Below are 22,314 nucleotides of genomic sequence, written 5' to 3' on the forward strand. Positions count from 1 at the left end.
GTGAGTCAACTCTTCGCATGAGGTGGCCAAAGTACTGGAGTTTCAGCTTTAGCATCATTCCTTCTGAAGAAATCCCAGGGCTGATCTCCTTCAGAATGGACTGGTTGGATCTCCTTGCAGTCCAAGGGACTCTCAAGAGTCGTCTCCAACACCACAGTTCAAAAGCATCAATTCTTCGGCGCTCAGCCTTCTTCACAGTCCAACTCTCACATCCATACATGACCACTGGAAAAACCATAGCCTTGACTAGACGAACCTTTGTTGGCAAAGTAATGTCTCTGCTTTTCAATATGCTATCTAGGTTGGTCATAACTTTCCTTCCAAGGAGTAAGCGTCTTTTAATTTCATGGCTGCAGTCACCATCTGTAGTGATTTTGGAGCCCAGAAAAATAAAGTCTGACACTGTTTCCACTGTTTCCCCATCTATTTCCCACGAAGTGGTGGGACCGCATGCCATGATCTTCGTTTTCTGAATGTTGAGCTTTAAGCCAACTTTTTCACTCTCCACTTTCACTTTCATCAAGAGGCTTTGTGTTCCTCTTCACTTTCTGCCATAAGGGTGGTATCATCTGTATATCTGAGGTTATTGATATTTCTCCTGGCAATCTTGATTCCAGCTTGTGTTTCTTCCAGTCCAGCGTTTCTCATGATGTACTCTGCATAGAAGTTAAATAAACAGGGTGACAATATACAGCCTTGATGAAGTCCTTTTCCTATTTGGAACCAGTCTGTTGTTCCATGTCCAGTTCTAACTGTTGCTTCCTGACCTGCATACAGATTTCTCAAGAGGCAGATCAGGTGGTCTGGTAGTCCCATCTCTTTCAGAATTTTCCACAGTTTATTGTGATCCACACAGTCAAAGGCTTTGGCATAGTCAATAAAGCAGAAATAGATGCTTTTCTGGAACTCTCTTGCTTTTTCGATGATCCAGCGGATGTTGGCAATTTGATCTCTGGTTCCTCTGCCTTTTCTAAAGCCAGCTTGAACATCAGGAAGTTCACAGTTCACGTATTGCTGAAGCCTGGCTTGGAGAATTTTGAGCATTACATAACTAGCGTGCGAGATGAGTGCAACTGTGCGGTAGTTTGAGCATTCTTTGGCATTGCCTTTCTTTGGGATTGGAATGAAAACTGACCTCTTCCAGTCCTGTGGCCACTGCTGAGTTTTCCAAATTTGCTGGCATATTGAGTGCAGCACTTTCTCAGCATCATCTTTCAGGATTTGGAATAGCTCAACTGGAATTCCATCACCTCCACTAGCTTTGTTCATAGTGATGCTTTCTAAGGCGCACTTGACTTCACATTTCAGGATGTCTGGCTCTAGGTCAGTGATCACACCATCGTGATTATCTGGGTCTTGAAGATCTTTTTTGTACAGTTCTTCTGTGTATTCTTGCCATCTCTTCTTAATATTTTCTGCTTCTGTTAGGTCCATACCATTTCTGTCCTTTATCGAGCCCATTATTCATATTACATTAAATTACAGGGGTTAACCTGAGTCTTGTAAATGATTTAGTCAAGTTGGATTTTTTTTGGTGGGAGGAGGGGCAGGCAGGCAGACTGCTAATGGGGTGATTGGAATTTTTTTTATTAAGATATAACTACATCTCTACTGTTCCTCCTGGATTCACAAAAGCTAAGAATTGGAAGGGGTTATTATAAGCCATATAGTCCAGCCTCTAATTAAATGATAATTCCCTTTAAAACACTGTGTACTGCAAGTAATCTAAACAATGTGTTACTATTTCCAAGAGTGGGGCACTTACCACAACACTGAAATTACTCTTTCAAGAAAAATCTCTCTTATATTGGATTAGAATTATTTCACCTAAAACTTCTACCCCATGTTTCCAGTTATTAATCTCTTCAGCAGAAAAATAGACTAAAACATCTTCTACATAAAGTTAATAAAATATGTAAAAGTAGCTCTTTATGTACTCATTAGCTTTCCTTTCTTCGGGGTGAACATTTTCACTTTCTATCATTTTCCTTCTTAAGAGATGCCCCCCATCCTAAACAACCTCCTCTGGCTTCCACTTCCTCGACTAACTCTATGATGCCACTTCCACCCAGCTTCCTGGTTGTGCAAATACTTTTTTAGCATAGCTGTTACCCTTTGCCCCTCAGCTTTGAATTTCTGTACTTCACTGCTATGTGACCTAAATAAAGGCAAGATCCTACCACATCTCTGTAATCCTTAACTACACGTTTCTGAAAGGAAACAAGTATGGAGGAAAAGTTCAACAGACCCTGCTGGAATGAGTTTCAGAATATTTCAGCGAAAATGAAGAAAATAAAGCTGTGCCTGATTCCATACGTAAAGAAATAAAGGGGCGAAGGTCACAGCAAACAGAGAGGAGAATCCTCATCTGAGTTTTGATAAGGAAGGCCATTCTTATGTTAACAGTGCAGAGGGAAATAAGGGGGGAAATTAAAGGCTTAGAATGAGGGACCCACTTGCTGATTTAAGAAAATAATTCCTCCTTTATTTTACAATACAAAAATTAGCAAATAAGTCAAAGAAATTAAAACCACATGCCCAACAAAGCAAAATATCCACAATATTATGAACATTACAATGAAAAATAGGTAGAAAAATAATAAAATAATGATGTACTCAGAAGGGCCTCACTTTCAATACTTGTGGAATAATGTACTAAAATGGTCCTGGATGTTTTTGATCGATATTATGATATTGAGATTTATCTAAACTGCCAGAAAATTTACTTTCAATAGATACTAAAGCTGTCCCATGCTTTGTATACCACCTGCATTATAATTACACAAGGATTTTCATTTTTAAAAGGCAGGGAGGAGGTGAAGCTCAAATATTTAATTTTTATGAACTTATCCAACAATTATGCTGCCTACCAAAGCTGGAGACTCTACCCCTAAAATATAATGCCTCTATTCACTTCATAATGCTCAATTCTTACCATAAGAATTTTTAAGAGGCATGCTTTTTCTGGCATCGTACCCATTTTGGCAGTAACTCAGACTCTGAAACTGATTCGTTGCAATTTTAATAGTTTTAATAACCTAGATAATCTATTAATATTTTACCCCTAATTCAGCATTTTGGCATATTTCATGGGAGTATCATTCTGTAGCCAATATCGGTTTGGGTGTGTTTTTAATCTTTTCTAATATTCCCCTTGCCTTTCATTATGCAGTCACTAAGTACTTGAAATGTAATAGAGCCAAGTTATTTTGATGGTTGTCTTCAACCTACATATAATATAATGACAGTTTTACTATGTTAGGAACATCATTTCTAATAAAATTAGAATAAAAAAACAGTGGGGAAATATGCAATGAACCAGTGATGAAACTTCTCTGGGGCTAATTGGTAAGGATTGTATTTTCTTCTTCCTAAAAAAGGAGTGGCAAGAGAAACTGTATTTCAAATGTCCCTTGATGATAACTTGCTGGTATGTCATGGTCACCCACTTGTGGCTAAAATTAGAAGTATTCAATCACAGTTAAGACTTAACACATTTAATCAGGCTAGAAGAGTCTCTAGAAGCCTCCAATAAAGACTCTCTCTTAGCAAGATCTTGTACAAATCTCTCTCTGATGATACATAATCACATTGAGGACGACTGAATTTCAGAAGCTTATAGATGATTCTTCCACTAAACTTGCAGTTGCTGAATGATACGACCTTTTCAAAGATTCCCTTAATCTGTTTCTTTTCAAAAATGCTCCCTTTTTTCTGAGGGAGACCCTTTCCTCAACATATTTAAATCTTAATATGATTCTTTAAGAATATAAATATTAGAACTAGTATTGGGTAAATCCCCAATGGCGCTGTGGTAAAGAATCTGCCTGCCAATGCAGGAGATGCAGGAGATAAGGGTTTGATCCCTGGATTGGGAAGATCACTTGGAGAAGGAAATGGCTATCCACTTCAGTATCCTTTCCTGAAAAATCCCATGGATAGAAGGGCGTGGAGGACTACAGTCCGAAGGGTTACAAAGAGTCAGACTCCACTGAGCACACAATTACTCTATTCTCTATTCTACTGGGGAAAATGGATCCTAGTTTACACTCAAAGGCTAATGGTTGTTGGCTGGATGAGTTCAAGAGTTTCAGAGTTTCAAGAGTTAAAGAGTTTCAATATTTTAAATAATTAAAATAGGGTTGCTAAAGTTCAAAGAAAGTAGAACAATTTTAGAAATTCCAGATTATTTAGTTAGTACAATCTTTTTCACTGAAAGCCACTTAAAATAGCAAAGATAATAAGCAATTACAATGTTCTTATTGCACTTGTAAATCACACCACAATGTCATTCAACCTTAGCATCACTGGGCAGAAACAATTCTCAAAAGACTCCTTAGCTCATTCCCTTGCCTTCACGTAGTATGAGGGCTTTTCTACTTTCAAGGCCTTCAGAAAGAAAGTGCACAGAGCTGCCAGAAAGAATAATAATTTTCAAGGAGGAATTCTTTTCCCTTTAATATTTGGAAAAAGACCCTGATGCTGGGAAAGATTGAGGGCAGGAGGAGAAGGGGATGACAGAGGATGAGATGGTTGAATGGCATCACCGACTCAATGGACATGGGTTTGGGTGGACTCCAGGAGTTGGTGATGGACAGGGAGGCCTGGCATGCTGCGGTTCATGGGGTTGCAAAGAGTCGGACACAACTGAGCAATTGAACTGAACTGAAAGACATGTCATTCTTTATTCAATTTTCTTGGATATGGAAAGTTAAGTTCTGAATTCTAAAAATAAGAGTCATTTTTATAGGGAAGAACTCTTCTCTGTTCTCATGTCTTTACCTTGAATCACAGAGAGGAGAAGGCCACCTGAGTCTTTCCTTCCCTTGAGGGAGGATGTATATGTACTTCTCTCCACCCTGCTATAGACTGAATGCTTGTGTTTCCCCTTACCCCAACTTGTTCCAAAATTCTTATGTTGTATCCTGGCATACAATGTTATAATATTTGGAGGTAGCACCTTTAGGACTGATTAAATTACAAAGGTGGAGTCCTCATGAATGGAATTAATGTCCTTATAGAAGAGACTCCAGAGTGTTCTTGCCCCTTCCAACATGTAAGGATATAAGATGATACAGCATCTCTGAGCCAGAAAGCAGACCTTCACCAGATATCCAATCTGCCAGCGCCTTGAACTTTCCAACCTCAAGAACTGTGAGAAATAAATTTTTGTTGTTTATAAGCCACTCAGTTTATGATATTATGTTAAAGCAGCTGAACAGACTAAGGCACATCCCTTACTACTTTCACCAATGGAAAAACACCTTTGAAGGCTGGACCTCCTGTTAGGTATGTCCCATGAACTAGAGGTGAGATTACTTTATCTCAAGAGCAGGTAACACATTCCATTGTTTTGCCCTTGCTCTACTCAGCAATTTCACTCAGTCTCCATGGGAAGGAGACCATGAAGGAAATGACCTTGCAGGACCGGCAGAATCTCCGTCTTTGCCCTTGAAATGCCTTTATCTGCCACTAGGTGTATAAATCATTTTAATCCTTTACTGAAGGGTTCATCATCTTCAAAGGAGTTAGAAACCTTAAATATGTTTACTTTTAAGTCTTCAACTTCTCAGTTACAAATATGGAGGTAACAATTCCTCAAATGATAAGTTGTGAAGAATAAATGAGATGATACAAAATGTTATGTAAACAGTAAGCGCTGTAAGAATGCATGCCTCCTAGGAATAATTTCCTTCATCTATAAAATAATGGCATAGAATGAACTTATTTCTAAGGATCCATTAAATTCAAACATTAACTCCAGTCCAGATCTATCCTCTAGCAGATCCCTAATCCACCTCTCTAGTTACAGACACACATTAGGTAAGTCACTTGGCTGAAAGGAGGGAGGGAAAGAGGGAAATCTTACACACACTGCTGAATATAAAGATAACATACACAATCCAAACACAACACCAACCATGAAGAAACCAACGTATTTTTCATAGCATTCTGGATCTTTTTTTTCTTTTTCAGAGTCAATGTAAATAATAAAAATAAAAACCTATGACTTTTGCCTCAACACAAGTTTAAAGTCCCCTTATATGTCAAAGATTTCCTTATTTTTTGTTGTCACCAACTAATAATAGAGTCCATACAAATAACAACTGCTTGTGTTATAGCAATGAAATCTTTCACAAATAAAAAATAAAGGATATCTTTTTAAGAAAATGTACAGTTTTGGTGGGGGCTTTCCCGGCAACACAGTGGTAAGGAAACCACCTTCGATGCAGGAGTCACAGGACATGCAGGTTCGATCCCTGGTTTGGAAAGATTCCCTGGAGGAGGGCATGGCAGCCCACTCCAGTATTCTTGCCTGGAGAACCCCACGGACAGAGGGGCCTGGTGGGCTACAGTCCATATGGTCGCAAAGAGTCAGACATGACTAAAGCGACTGAGTATGCACACACAATTTTGGTGGATTTAACAGCATACTAAAAATTAAGAATGGATTACCCAGAAATTCTTTGCTTCCATTTGTATGCATTAAGGTAATACTAGCTTATAGTAGCAAACTAAAAAGTGTATGATAGCTCAAATGCAATAGAAGTTTATTTCTCGTATAAAGTGAAACATACCTTTTTTCTAAGCAGTGAGGAGCCTTCGCCTCAGCAGCCATTCATGACGTCAGAGGCCAGCCTTTCTGTGGCTTCTTATATCCACCATGTGGTTTTCCAGGGCCCCAGGCCCAGCTGTGCTGAGTTAGTGAAGAAGAGGTTGGAGAATTACCTGTCAGAATCTACAAGCCAATCCCAGAAATGGAACTTGTCACTCTGTTCACATGGCAATGGATAGATCTCTAACACATGGCTATACCTGAGTAGAAAGAAGGCTAGGAAATATGATTTAACTGTGTGGTCAAGAAGAGAAGAGAAGCTAGTTTGGTTAATAGCTAGTCAGTCTCTGCCACACTACTACCTCTCCAATGAGATTTCTCACTGATCTTCTCCCTACCCATTTTCCTTAACCTATTGTTCCTCAAAGGTTACTCTTAAAAGTTGACAATTATGACCAATAACAGAATATTTAAAGTATAATGACATAATTGTTATGTACTGCATGCAATCTCAACATTACAATACTCGCAATTTTCTCCTTAACAATAATTTTATGCAAATTAATGCACATCCTTCCTATTGTTAACCTTCTACTTATAATTCTTCCTTTCTAAAAAATAGGGAAGGCAAATAGTCTTCATAGGTATATTTATAAAGAAGTGTAAAAACAAAGTTAATAAGAGAATGACTTTAGCTTAGGAAGTATTCATTTCATAACAATTGTATAAAGAAACGAACAACACAACTTAATTTATGCACATGCTAAATCCGAATAATAAAATTAGCATTCAGTGAATGTCAGCTACACTTATCTGTATAGTAATATTCATTTGCATGAATTGAGAATCATTCTCCATTACTGATAGGAGAAAAAAGTGAAACAAAAAAAGAAGATAAAGAGACTAATAAATCTGTCAGAGTGACTGTAATGGAGGAAACACGGGTCTTTGAGAAAAGCCTGATGTATCCACCTTATTTTTAAGCCAACTCTTTGATTGTACCAGAACACTGAAAACTTGCTTTAAGGAAACTGCCAAACCAATGTTTTTGTCTCTCTTTAAATCTCCTTTTTTCCCATGGCCTACTCAAGTTTCAGAAGCATTTCCAAGGACCTGAAATAACTAAAGATACTGTGGAATGTAATACCTTATTATACTATTTTGGGCAATGATAAAGTGTCTCACTGTCCAAGACTTAGATCATGATCTGAAAAATAAACTATTAAAATATTAAGACTGTTCAAGCATTTGACTCAGATGGTAAAGAATCTGCCTGCAATGCAGGACACCTGGGTTTGATCCCTGGGTCAGGAAGACCCCCTGGAGAAGGAAATGGCACCCCCACAACAGTATTCTGCCTGGAGGATCCGATGGACAGAAGAGCCTGGTGAGCTCTACTCAGTGCAGTCACAAAAGAGTCAGACGACTTAGCAACTAAACAACAACTTTATGACTTGCAAAAGGTTCATTTTTCAAGTTCTTCCTGCTGCTTTTGATTAGTCCTTTACTCTGTTCCCACTTATTTGTTTATTTTCGGTGGAGCTTTGAAACATGTGTTTATTTACACAATGACTTGGAGGAATTTTGAATATAGTTCTAGTTTCTTTTTGGAAAGAATAACATCTCACTGGCACATCAGGTCATTTTATCATCATATGGCTCTATTATTTTCCTGAGTCTTTCCAACTGACTGTTACTGCACCCTATGGCAACAGCCATACCTCTGAAGACTGGCCAAAAATACAGAATCAAGCATGCTGAGGAGGCAACTGAAACCTACAGAAAACATAATGGGCATTCTGTCTCTGATCTCTTAAACACAAAGTAGAAGATTTTTTGGTAATATATAAGGCAAAATTGATGTTAAGACCATTACTTGGGAGGCGGGCGGGGAGTTTAGGTTGGTGGGGGGAAAGATGTACACCGGTGATCAATTCACATTGATGTATGGCAAAAACCAGCACAATATTCTAAAGTAATTATCCTCCAATTAAAATAATTTAATAAAAATGACTATTACTTTATATACTAATAACAAGAAAAATGCTCATCAAACTATGACATATTATAATTGTAAGATGCCTCCTCATTTGAAGGAGTTAACATGTGAACAAAACTGTACAATACTGGAATGGGTAGCCATTTCCTTCTCCAAGGCATCTTCCTTATTCAGGGATCAAACCCAGGTCCCCTACATTGCATGCAGATTCTTTACCATCTGAGCCACCAGGAAAACTCCTTTAGAATTAATGAATGACAGCATTTTTGCTTCTTTTGTTGCTTCTTACTGACCTCCAGACTCACCAAGGTTGACATCAAACCCAAGACATCATTTATTGACTAGCTATGGTTCAAGGAATAGAATGAAAGTGAAAGTTGCTCAGTCCTTTCTGACTCTTTGTGACCCCATGGACTATACAGTCCATGGAATTCTCCAGGCCAGAATACTGGAGTGGGTAGCCTTTCCCTTCTCCAGGGGACCTTCCCAACCCAGGGATGGAACCCAGGTCTCCCACATTACAGGCGGATTCTTTACCATCTGAGCCACAGGCTTCCCTAGTGGCTGAGATGGTAAAGCATCTGCCCATAATGCGTGTAGACCTGGGTTCGATCCCTGGGTTGGAAAGGTCCCCTGGAGAAGGGAAATGGCAACCCACTCCAGTACCCTTGCCTGGAAAATCCCATGGATGGAGGAGTCTGGTAGAGTACAGTCCATGGGGTCCTAAAGAGTCAGACATGACTGAATTACTTCACTTCACTTATAGTTCAAGGAAAGGATTTCAACAGGTCAGGATGAGTCTCTGAAATCTAGCTCAATGGTCTGCCTGGTGCTTCTGATTTAGCTGCTTCAAATTATATAAATTTCCACCAATCCACTGACTTTTTTTGTCAGAATTCTTTAAATTCTCTACAATAAATTTCTCCTCTAGAGCTTCATTTAAATATATCTCATCTTCATTAGGAAACTTTTGGGGATGATAAGTATGTTTGCTCTCCTGTTATAGTGATGGTCCAATGAGTGCATTCATATGTCAAAACTTATTAGACTGCACACTTTAAATATAAGCATTTTATTTTGTGTCACTCATACTGTTAAAGCCGTTTTTAAAAATGAATCATGCTCATATTCAAAAAAAATTAAGCAGCCTATCTAGTCCAATGAACTTCCTTGGGGCTGATAATCAAGTGGAGAGGACAATCACAGAAACAAATCATTACACCGCAATGAGACATCTGAAAGAGCACTGAGGAGCAAGCTTCTAGCTGTGGGGTGATTATCTAGAATTGGAGCTCAAGAATAGCATCCTGGGAGAAATAATGCTTCTGATGTGCCTTGAAGGGAGATGACAGTAGAGATAAAACAAGCAGAAAAGGATGAGCCATCTAAAATTTAGTTTTGGTTGGTTAGCTTCATAGTATTGTGAAAAAAATACCATTTTAATCTCCACTATAGTTTCTGCTTATGAGAAATGTTCAGTGACTCATGACCTTTTCACATATATATTTATTCCCTTTCCTTTTCTCAGGCTTCATTGTTAAATGCTTTCATTTTATGGATAAAGTACACATGATCGTGAAATATGAAAGGCTGGGTGAAAACAAAAAATTATTAGTATCTAGTTAACATAGCATTGGTAAATTGAGTAGGCACATTTGAGCATACATCAAGGACATACCTGACGCTATGTGGTAAAGAGCCAGGCTTCCCTGATAGCTCAGTTGGTAAAGAATCTGCCTGCAAAAATGCAGGAGACCCTGGTTCGATTCCTGGGTAAAGATCCTAGGGAAAAAGACTAGGGTCCTGAATCTCTAAAAAATTATTATATCAATAATAGCACAATTTCTCAAATAGTTGAAAGATATAATCTTTGTGCAACTTCCTAACAATACTACAGTGCGAACTTAGTAATCAGTGCTATATTTGACAAGTAAATGCTTTATTGCCCTATATCTGTGTTCTAAAACCTCCAACTCCTCTTTAGTCACTCCTATCATGTCTGAGCACAAAATTGCATTAATGCCCTCCAGCTGCTGTAATAAAATACCACAAAATAGAAGTCTTAAATTTCTAAAATAACAAATTTCTTCTCTTGGAGTTATGGAGGTTAGAAGTCTAAAATAAAGGTATCAGCAATGCTATGCTTCCTGTGAAGACTCTAGGGAAGAATCCTTCTTTGCTTTTTCCACCTTCTGGTGACAGCTGGCAATTCTTGGTGCTCCTTAATGCATCCTTCCAATCTCTGCCTCTGTCTTCACAGGACTATCTCACCTGTGTGCATGAGTGTCTGTGTGACTTCACATGGCCTTCTAAAGTTACCAGTCATTGGCTTTAGAACCCATCCTAATTCAGTATGCTATGCTATGCTAAGTCACTTCAGGCGTGTCCGACTCTGCCACCCCATAGATGGCAGCCCACCAGGCTCTGCCGTCCCTGGGATTCTCCAGGCAAGAACACTGGAGTGGGTTGCCATGTCCTTCTCCAATGCACGAAAGTGAAAAGTGAAAGTGAAGTCGCTCAGTTGTGTCCGACTCCCAGTGACCCCATGGACTGCAGCCCAACAGGCTCCTCTGTCCATGGGATTTTCCAAGCAAGAGTACTGGAGTGGGGTGCCATTGCCTTCCTCTTCTTAATTAACTATATCTGCAAAGATCTTACCTCCAGGTAAAATCACATCCTGAGGTTCATAGTGGACAAGAATGTTGGAAGGACACTGTCTAACACCTTATAGGCTACCTCTGCCCTCTCCCCAAATTTATGTCTATACCATATGCAAAATACATTCACCCCATCTGAACATCCTCAGGAGTCTTAAACATTTATAACATTAATTCTATATTCAAAATCTCATCTAAGTATCAATAAGAAAGTTTCCAAATCTGGTTATCTAAATCATCTGGTTATCTAATCATCTAAATTAGGTATGGGTGAGGCTCTGGGTACCATCCACTATGAAGCAAAATTCCTCTCCATCTGTGAATCTGTGAAAACTAGAACACACGTTATCCTCTTCTAAAATTCAATGGTGGAACAGGCTTAAGATAGATATTCCCATCACATAAGGAAGAAACTGGAAAGCAGAAGGGGGTCACAGTTCCCAATGAGCCTAAAATCCAGCAAAAAAAATTCTACCTGGTTTCAACCTGAGAACAACGCTGTTTCAATGCTCTGTCCTCTAAGCCCTGAAGGGAAGACCTGATCCTTTAGTCATTAATTTGGAAGTTGTGCTTTAATCACGTATGTGTTAGCCACTCAGTCATGTCCGACTCTTTGTGAGCCCATTAGCCCACCAGGCTCCTCTGTCCATGGAATTCTCCAGGCAAGAATACTGGAGAGGGTAGCCACTTCCTTCTCCTCAGAGGTCTTCCTGACCCAGAGATCAAACCTGAGTGTCCTGCATTGCAGGCAAATGCTTTACTGTCTCAGTCACCAGGGAATGCTGTTAACCACAGATAAATATTACCTAGTAGACAGATAATACTACATAACAATCTGAAAATTTTCTTTGTTGGCATAAAATAAATATCGACCTGACAAAATCCAGGGCAGTGTTCAGTTAGGTTCAGTTCAGCCGCTCAGTTGTGTCTGACTCTTTGCAACTCCATGGACTGCAGCATGCCAGGCCTCCCTGTCCATCACCAACTCCCGGAGTTTACTCAAACTCATGTCCATCAAGTCGGTGAAGCCATCCAACCACCTCATGCTTTGTCATCCTCTTCTCCCGCCTTCAGTCTTTCCCAGCATCAGGGTCCTTTCAAATGAGTCAGTTCTTCACATCAGGCGGCCAAAGTATTGGACTTTCAGCTTCAGCATCAGTCCTTCCAATGAACATTCAGGACTAATCTCCTTTAGGATGGACTGGTTGGATCTCCTTGCAGTCCAAGGGACTCTCAAGAGTCTTCTGCAACACCACAGTTCAAAAGCATCAATCCTTCAGTGCTTACTTTTCTTTATGGTCCAACTCTCACATCCCTACCTGACTATTGGAAAAACCATAGCTTTAACTGGATGGGCCTTTGTTGGCAAAGCAATGTCTCTGCTTTTTAATATGCCATCTAGGTTTGTCATAGCTTTTCTTTCAAGGAGCAAGCATCTTTTAATTTCATGGCTGCAGTCACCATCTGAAGTGATTTTGGAGTCCAAGAAAATAAAGTCTCTCACTGATTCCATTGTTTCCCCATCTACTTGACATGAAGTGATAGGACCAGATGCCATATCTTAGTTTTCTGAATGTTGAGTTTTAAGCCAGCTTTTTCTCTGTTCTCTTTTACTTTCATCAAGAGGCTCTTCAGCACCTCTTCATTTTCTGTCATAAGGTGGTGTCATCTGCATATCTGAGGTTATTGATATTTCTCCCACCAATCTTGATTCCAGCTTTGTCTCTGTCTCTTCATTCTTTCTGGAGTTACTTCTCCAGTCTTCTCCAGTAGCATGTTGGGCACCTACTAACCTGGGGAGTTCATCTTTCAGTGCCATATTTTTTCGCCATTTCATGCTGTTCCTGGGGTTCTCAAGGCAAGAATGCTGAAGTGGTTTGCCATTCTCTTCTCCAGTGGACTGCGTTTTGTCATGACCCTTCTGTCTTGGGTGGCCCTACACGGCATGGTTCATAGTTTCATTGACTTGCACAAGGCTAACTTGAGTTAGTGATGTCAAATTCCCTGGGGGTTCTCCCTGGGGGTTCTCAGTCCCTTTGCCAGATCCCCAGGTTGGGAAATCTGTTGTGGGTCCTAGAACTTTCTTAACAGTGCAAGAATTTATTTGGTAAAATTGTTCTGCAGTTTGTGAGTCATCTGCTCAGCAGCTCTGTGGTGAGGCTAATGGCAACCTCCTCCAAGAGGACTTCTGCCACATGCTGCATGACCCGGGTCTGCTGCAGCCAGAGTCCCTATCCCCGTGGCAGGCCACTACTGACTCATGCCTCCACAGGAAACACTCAAAGGCAGGTCTGGCTCAGTCTCTGTGGGGTCTCTGGGTCCTGGTACACACAAGGTTTTGTTTGAGCCCTCCACACATCTTTGGCAGGTATGGGGTTTTGATTCTAAACCTGATTTTACCCCTCCTACCATCTTGTTGGGGTGTCTCCTTTGCCCTTGGACATGTGGTATCTTTTTTTGGTGGGATCCAACATTCTCCTATCGATGGTTGTTTAGCAGCGTGTTGTAATTTTGCAGTTTTCGCAGAAGAAGATGAACACACATCCTTCTACTCCATCCATCTGGCTATGACACTGCAGTGTAATGCTACTTATAACTCCATAAGATTTTTGTTATTAAAAAATAATAAAATTTTAGTAATACTTAGACAGTTGAAACTTCTATACTAATACTTTTTTTTCTCCTTTAGGATCATAAGGCACTTGGAAAAGTCCAAATTTTCTTAATCTGAGCATCTGACATGTCTTCTTCCAAACATACCTAATAAACTGCAAAATGTAACATAAACTTGCTGTCACCTTTCAGTGCCCTAGGGCTAGAAATCTAATTCTGTTACACAGCACCAAAATAGAAGAAACTAGATTGTTAAGGATGAATTTAATGAATTGCACATTAATATAAAAATAGCACCTAAAATTATAAATAAAATGGAAACTAACTCACAGCTCTACTTAGAGAAACTTGGGTCAAAATTAATAAACATTGATATACTATATAAATTTATATATAAAGTACACCTTAGTAATAATAGTATAGACATTTGAGATGGAAACATTAAATATAGCATATATGTTATTTAGAGTAAAATTTTTTTCTATTGCTTTTATTGGAATTTATTTCATAAATTACCTTTATAAAAACAAACACACACATAGGTACTCTATTCATGTTCTCTTGCCTTCCTCTGATCACAGTCTCATCTAGGGAAGATAATATCATTGAGAGCTTTGATTAATTTTGTGCTGATATAGTGCCTCCTGTAAGTACTACCCTCTGCCACCAATGTCTGGATGGCACATTAACTCCATAGCAGTTTGAGACTTGGACATGTTAGGGAGTTAAGAACCTTGTAGGTAATCCTCAAACAATGAAAGACAAAAGCTGATGGAAGAAATGCATTCACTTCTGGCCTGGGAAGATGGCTTCCACGGAGGTCCTGATGCAGCTAAGCCTCCATTGTTTGTAGCAGTGAGCTCAGTAACATGCTCTTATATTGACTTGTCCTCCTTCCCATTCTTCATTTTTTTCTGCTACTTCACCCCTGCTTCCTAGAATCAAACTTTCAAATAAACTACACGCACACAAGTCTTTACCTCAGGCTCTGCTTCCAATAAAATCCAAGCTAAGACAACTGGCTTTAATTTGAAACAATGCAACAAAATATGAGAGGCCAAATTGATTCACAGAAGTATTCTAGTGACATCAGTGAAAACATCAAGTGTTGACTTAAAAAAGATGTACAATGTGAGAGTTGTGAATTAAGTTTTATTTGGATCCAAATGAGGACTGTTGCCTGGAAGACAGCACCTCAGATAGCTCTGAGGAACTGCTCCAAAGAGGTTGTGGGGAAAAGGTCAATATATGTAATTTTGGTGAAGGGAGAGTTCAATGTAATCAAGCAGTTATCTTACAAAAGGTTTTCTGCTAGTCACAAGGAGCTGATGTCACCATGAAGGGATTTAGTACTTTTCCAGATATGAGGAGATGCAAGGATTGGGCTCGTGAAATCAGTTCCTGAAAATATCTAACTATTTAAAGACCTGTTTCACCAGTTTTTCTAGAGCACAAAGTGCCTCGTTCCTATTTTCCACCCTGAACTCCCTTCAGGACATCTCAAAGGTCAACAGCTGCAGCAGCACATGATTTAATTCCTGCAGAGGCAGATGGCTAATGCCCTTAGCAAGTGCCAATTCGTAGTTGACACAAGTAAGGACCTCTGAAAATTCTCTCCTCCGTAAAAGCAACAAAAGTATTGGCAAAAAACTGTCAGATTCAATTTTTTCAAATCAAAATTAACCAAAGACCTGTAGAAATCTAGGGAGTGTGTATTCAAGAACAGCAGCTAAATCTTGATAAGATCAGTGAGCTTTGTGACACTTGGACTTGCTTTATTTTCATTCTTCCCTCTGCTAATCCATGGTAATTTTAAAAGCCAAGAATCTGCATTCATGGTGAAAATCAGCTGCCTGGAACCCACTGAAGGGGGAAAAACATGACTGAAGGTCTTTCAAATTCCATTCCCAGGAAAACGTCATTATTTGACCTGATTCCTTGGAAGACCCCACTGGCAAGACTGGCTTTATGGTACCTGACTCAGAGTTTGCTCATTGTGGAATAGCCTTCATCCTGCATTGTTTGTTGAAAACCATCAGAAGCAATTGTTGAACAAATCAGCTGCCCAAGGTAGTGGATAATGGTTGAGAAAAACAATAAGCTAATCATAAAACGTGAAAGGAAAATATGGAGAATGAGATGTCCATAGATAACTGAAAATCTCTGGCATGTTCCTAGAAATCTAGCAAGTCATGCATTCATGGGGCTGTGAACATGACTGAAGCTGTACAAATAGACAAGAAAGTCCTGGGAAGATCTTAAGTTCTCACATGTGTCAGACATGACACCCTGCACAGCAGGAAGTGAAGGCTAAAGTAGAGTTGTTAACTTCTTAGCTAAGTGTTGAAGACACGTTCCGTGACACAAAGAGCCCCTCATAAAACACAGGGAGACTGACTGCTTCTAAAAATCTAAGGAAGTATCTGTTGAATTACTATCTGACCACAGAGCTTATTGAACAGAGACCTCAGTGGCTACTTATGACAAAGAACACAACTTTACAAAATTAGTTAGGAAAAGTTATTAAAGAAGCAGGCAACAACAAATACTGGGAAGAATCTGACTTTTAAGTTGCTGCATTATATTAAATGTCTGGCTTTCAGCAAAAAGTCAAGAAATACGCAAATAAACAACCAAATGTGGCACATACACTGGGAGAAAAACAGCAACTAACTGAAACTGCTCCTGAGAAAGCTCAGATGCTGGACTAAGTAGACAAATATTTTATATTAACTATTTTAATTATATTAAAGAAACTAAGAGAAACCATGCCCAAAACACTAAAGTATGAGAATTATGTCTCACCAAATCCAGAATATCAATTAAAATAGGAAAAAAATATTTTTTAAGAACAAAATAAAAATTCTGGAGTTGAGAAATACAATAACTGAAATTAAAAATTTATTACAAGTGTTCAACACCAAATTAAGGCAGACAGAACAAAGAATTAGTAACCTTGAAGACAGGATAATCAATATGATTCAATCAGAAGAATAGAGATTTAAGAATGAAGAAAAGTGAACAGACCTTAGACCTGAAGACATGACTGAGCATCCCACCATACATTTAAAAGGAATCCTAGAAAAAGAGGAGAGAGAGAACAACACAGAAAAAATATTTGAAGAAATAATTTCCAAAACTTCTCAAATTGATGAAAAACATACATCTATACATCTCAACCAAGAACCTCAATGAAATCCAAGAAGGACAAACTTAAAGAGGTCCACAGCTTAGACATACATCAGAAGTTAAAGACAAAGAAAGAATCCTGAAAGTAGAAACAGAGAAGCAAATCTTCATATAGGGGGACTGTCAAAAACCTTAACAGTTAATTTTTCATCAGAAATCACGAAGGTAGGAAAACAGTGGGATGACATTCAAAGTGCTGAAAGAAAGAAACTGTCAATAAAGAATTCTATATCTAGTAAGTGAAAATATTAGTTGCTCGGTCATATCTGACTCTTTGCAACCCCATGGACCATAGCCCACCAGGCTCCTCTGTCCATGGAATTCTCCAGGCAAGAATACTGGAGTGGGTTGCCATTCCCTTCTCCAGGGGATCTTTCCAACCCAGGGATCAAACCTGAGTCTCCTGCATTGCAGGCAGATTCTTTACAGTCTGAGCCAACAGGGAAGCCTAGTATAAACTCATCACTCAAAAATGAAGGAGAAATTAAGACATTCAGAGATAAACAAAATTTGAAAGAATTTGTTGCTAGCAGACCTGATCTACAAGAAATCAAAAAGAAGTTAGCCCTTCAGGCTAATATGATACTAGACAGTAACTCAAATTTACACAAAGAAATAAAATACACTGGTAAAGCTAACTACATCAGTAAATATAAAAGACAGTATAAATATATTTTTGTCTTAATTCTATTTTTCTCTTATATGATTTAAAAGATGACAGCATAAAACCATGATTATAAAGCTGTATCTTTGGGCATACATGTCATAACTGACCTTATAGAAACAAAAATATTATTAGGGAATACTCTGAAATATATGACAACAAATTAAATAACCAAGATGAAATGGACAAACACTGAAAAAGACACAAGCTACCAAAATTTATTCAAGAAGCAGTGCCACTGTTTATAATAGCCAGGACATGGAAGCAACCTAGATGTCCATCAGCAGATGAATGGATAAGAAAGCTGTGGTACATATACACAATGGAGTATTACTCAGCCATTAAAAAGAATACATTTGAATCAGTTCTAATGAGGTGGATGAAACTGGAGCCTATTATACAGAGTGAAGTAAGCCAGAAAGAAAAACACCAATACAGTATACTAACGCATATATATGGAATTTAGAAAGATGGTAACAATAACCCTGTGTACGAGACAGCAAAAGAGACACTGATGTATAGAACAGTCTTATGGACTCTGTGGGAGAGGGAGAGGGTGGGAAGATTTGGGAGAATGGCATTGAAACATGTAAAATATCATGTATGAAATGAGTTGCCAGTCCAGGTTCGATGCACGATACTGGATGCTTGGGGCTGGTGCACTGGGACGACCCAGAGGGATGGAATGGGGAGGGAGGAGGGAAGAGGGTTCAGGATGGGGAACACATGTATACCTGTGGCGGATTCATTTTGATATTTGGCAAATCTAATACAGTTATGTAAAGTTTAAAAATAAAATAAAATTAAAAAAAAAAAAAAAGAAGCAGTGCCAAATATAAATACACCTATGAAAGTAAGAAAGGAATATGACAAGATTGTGAAAGGATTTCTCAAGATTGAGAAAGGAGTATGACAGGGCTGTCTGCTATCACCCTGTTTGTTTAATCTATATGCTGAGCACATCATGAGAAATGCCAGCTGGATGAGTTACAAGCTGGAATCAAGGTAGGCGGGAGAAATATCAACAACCTCAGATATGTGGATGATACCACTCTAATGACAGGAAGTGAAGAGGAACTACAGCCTCTAGATGACGGTGAAGGAGGAGAGTAAAAGAGCTGGCTTAAAACCAAATATTTTAAAAAACTAAGATCATGACATCTGGCCCCATTGCTTCATGGCAAATAGAGGGGGAAAGGTGGAAGTACTGACAGATTTCCTCTTCTTGGGCTCTAAAATCACTGCAGATGGTGATTGCATCCATGACATCAGAAGACGTTTGCTTCTTGACAGGAAACCTAGACAGTGTACTGAAAAGCAGAAATATTACTCTGCCGACAAAGATCCGTAAAGTCAAGGCTATAGCTTCCCAGTGGTCATGTACGGTTGTAAGGGCTGGATCGTAAAGAAGGTGGAGTGCTTAAGAATGGATGCTTTCAAACTATGGTGCTGGAGAAGACTTCTAAAAGTCCCTTGGACAGCAAGGAAGATCAAATAAGTCAATCTTAAGGGAAATCAATCCTGAATATTCATTGGAAGGACTGATGCTGAAGCTGAAACTCCAGTATTTTGGTCATCTGATGCAAACAGCTGACTCATTGAAAAAGTCCCCGATGCTGGGAAAGATTGATGGCAGAAGGAGAAGAGGGCATCAGAGGATGGATGGCTGGATGGCATCGCTGATGAAATGGACATGATCTTTAGCAAACTTCGGGAGATGGTGAGGGACAGAGAGGCCTTGCCTGCTGCGGTCCATGAGGTTGCAAAGAAGCAGACCTGACTGGGCAACTGAGCAACCACAATGTGACAAGTAAAGAGACCGAAGAGTAATTTTTAAAACTTTTCACAAAGGAAAGCCCAGGATAAGAAATCTTCACTGGTCGTTTGCCAAATGTTTAAAGAAAAATAACAAATAACCAACCCTTTTCAAATTTTTCCCTAAAAATTTAAAAATAGAAAAGGGAACACTTTCCAATTCACTCTATCAAGCCAGAATTACCCTCATACTAAAAAATATAGATAAACACATTGCAAAAGTCCTCAACAAATTGCTAGCAAATAAAATCCAACAACTTAAAAAAATAATTATACATTATGACCAAGTGGGATTTATTCAAGGAATGCAAAGGTGCATCCAACATACGAAAATTAATCAATGTAATTGATGCACCAGAGAAATAGAATAAAGGACAAAAATTTAACTATTTCAGAAAATGTATTTGACAAATCCAACACCCTTTCAAGATTTAAAAAAAAAAAAAAAACACTCAAAAATCCAAGATTAGAAGAGAAATTTCTCAACTGCTATCTACAAAAATCTATAGGTGCATCATACAGTAAAAAACTGAAAACTTTTCTCCTAAGATCAAGACAAGCATATCCACTCAACTCACTTCTATTCAACATTGTATAGATGTCTAGTCAAAGCAACTAGGCAAGGAAAATATCAAATAAAAGCCATCAAGACTAGAAAGGAAAAATTAAACTATATTTACAAAATGGCATGATCGTGCATATAGGAAACTCTAAGAGATCCACTAGAAATTTTTTAGAAGTAATAAACTACTTTAGCAAAGTTTTAGGAAAGAGGAACAATACACCAAAATCAATTGCATTTCTATATAACAGCAATTAAAACTCTGAAAATTAAATTATGAAAACAATTCTATTTACCATAGCATTCAAAAGAATACTTGGGAATAAATTTGACAAAAGTGCAAGGTATATACCAAAAACTATAAAACACTGTGGAAAGAAATTAAAGAACACCTGAAACAAATGGAGATACATCTTGTACTCATGGACTGTCAAAATGGTAACACTCTGCAAATAGATCTGCAGATTAAATATGCACCCCACTCGTGTACACATGCTCTGTCATGTGGGACCCTTTTGTGACCCCATGGACTGTAGGGCGCCAGGCTCCTTTGTAAATGGGACCATTTCCTACTCCAGGGGATCTCCACAACCAAGGAATCAAACTCACATTTCCTGCATTGCAAGCAGATTCTTCACCACTGAGCCACCTGAAGTGATAAGTAATAAGTGAAGTCGCTAAGTTGTGTCCGATTCTTTGCAATCCCATGGACTATAGCCTACCAGGCTCCTCCGTCCGTGGAAATTTCTAGGCAAGAGTACTAGAGTGGTTTGCCATTTCCTTCTCCAGGGGCTCTTCCCCACCCAGGGATCCAACCCAGGTCTCCCACATTGCAGGAATAAGCTTTACCATCTGAGCCACCAGGAAGCAGATAGGAACTTCCCTGAATAAGAACCTTCAGTTCAATTCAGTCGCTCAGTCGTATCTGACTCCTTGCGACCCCATGAATCACAGCACGCCAGGCCTCCCTGTCCATCACCAACTCCTAGAGTTCACTCAAACTCATGTCCATCGAGTCAGTGATGTCATCCAGCCATCTCATCCTTGTCATACCCTTCTCCTCCTGCCCCCTATCCTTCCCAGCATCAGGGTCTTTTCCAATGAGTCAACTCTTCGCATGAGGTGGGCAAGTATTAGAGTTTCAGCTTTAGCATCAGTCCTTCCAATGAAAACCCAGGACTGATCTCCTTCAGAATGGACTGGTTGCATCTCCTTGCAGTCCAAGGGACTCTCAAGAGTCTTCTCCAACACCACAATTCAAAAGCATCAATTCTTCGGCACTCAGCTTTCTTCACAGTCCAACTCTCACATCCATACATGACCACTGGAAAAACCATAGCCTTGAATAGACGGACATTTGTTGGAAAAGTAATATCTGTGCTTTTCAATATGCTATCTAGGCTGGTCATAACTTTCCTTCCAAGGAGTAAGCGTTTTTTAATTTCATGGCTGCAATCACCATTTGCAGTGATTTTGGAGCCCAGAAAAATAAAGTCTGACACTGTTTCCCCATCTATTTCCTATGAAGTGATGGGACCAGATGCCATGATCTTCATTTTCTAAATGTTGAGCTTTAAGCCAACTTTTTCACTCTCCACTTTCACTTTCATCAAGAGGCTTTTTAGTTTCTCTTCACTTTCTGCCATAAGGGTGGTGTCATCTGCACATCTGAGGTTATTGATATTCCTCCCAGCAATCTTGATTCCAGCTTGTGCTTCCTCCAGCCCAGCGTTTCTCATGATGTACTCTGCATAGAAGTTAAATAAGCAGGGTGACAATATACAGCCTTGACGCACTCCTTTTCCTATTTGGAACCAGTCTGTTGTTCCATGTCCAGTTCTAACTGTTGCTTCCTGACTTGCATACAGGTTTCTCAAGAGGCAGGTCAGGTGGTCTGGTAGTCCCATCTCTTTCAGAATTTTCCACAGTTTATTGTGATCCACACAGTCAAAGGCTTTGGCATAGTCAATAAAGCAGAAATAGATGTTTTTCTGGAACTCTCTTGCTTTTTCCATGATCCAGCGGATGTTGGCAATTTGATCTCTGGTTCCTCTGCCTTTTCTAAAACCAGCTGGAACGTCTGGAAGTTTGTAGTTCATGTATTGCTGAAGCCTGGCTTGGAGAATTTTGAGCATTACATAACTAGCGTGTGAGATGAGTGCAATTGTGCGGTAGTTTGAGCATTCTTTGGCATTGCCTTTCTTTGGGATTAGAATGAAAACTGACCTTTCCCAGTCCTGTGGCCACTGCTGAGTTTTC

General features: G+C 39.2%; 1 long non-coding RNA gene across 1 annotated transcript in view; it reads right to left on the reverse strand.

Annotated features, from left to right (window-relative positions):
- The window catches only part of LOC123334985, a 196,681-nt gene that overhangs the window by 124,621 nt on the left and 49,746 nt on the right, over positions 1–22,314 (reverse strand). The window contains exon 2 of the long non-coding RNA XR_006553170.2: positions 6,579–6,697. This is a non-coding gene — a long non-coding RNA (uncharacterized LOC123334985). The remainder of the gene's footprint in view (positions 1–6,578; positions 6,698–22,314) is intronic.

The sequence above is a fragment of the Bubalus bubalis genome, chromosome 9 (genome assembly GCF_019923935.1).
Source record: "Bubalus bubalis isolate 160015118507 breed Murrah chromosome 9, NDDB_SH_1, whole genome shotgun sequence".
NCBI classification, from domain to species: Eukaryota; Metazoa; Chordata; class Mammalia; order Artiodactyla; family Bovidae; genus Bubalus; species Bubalus bubalis.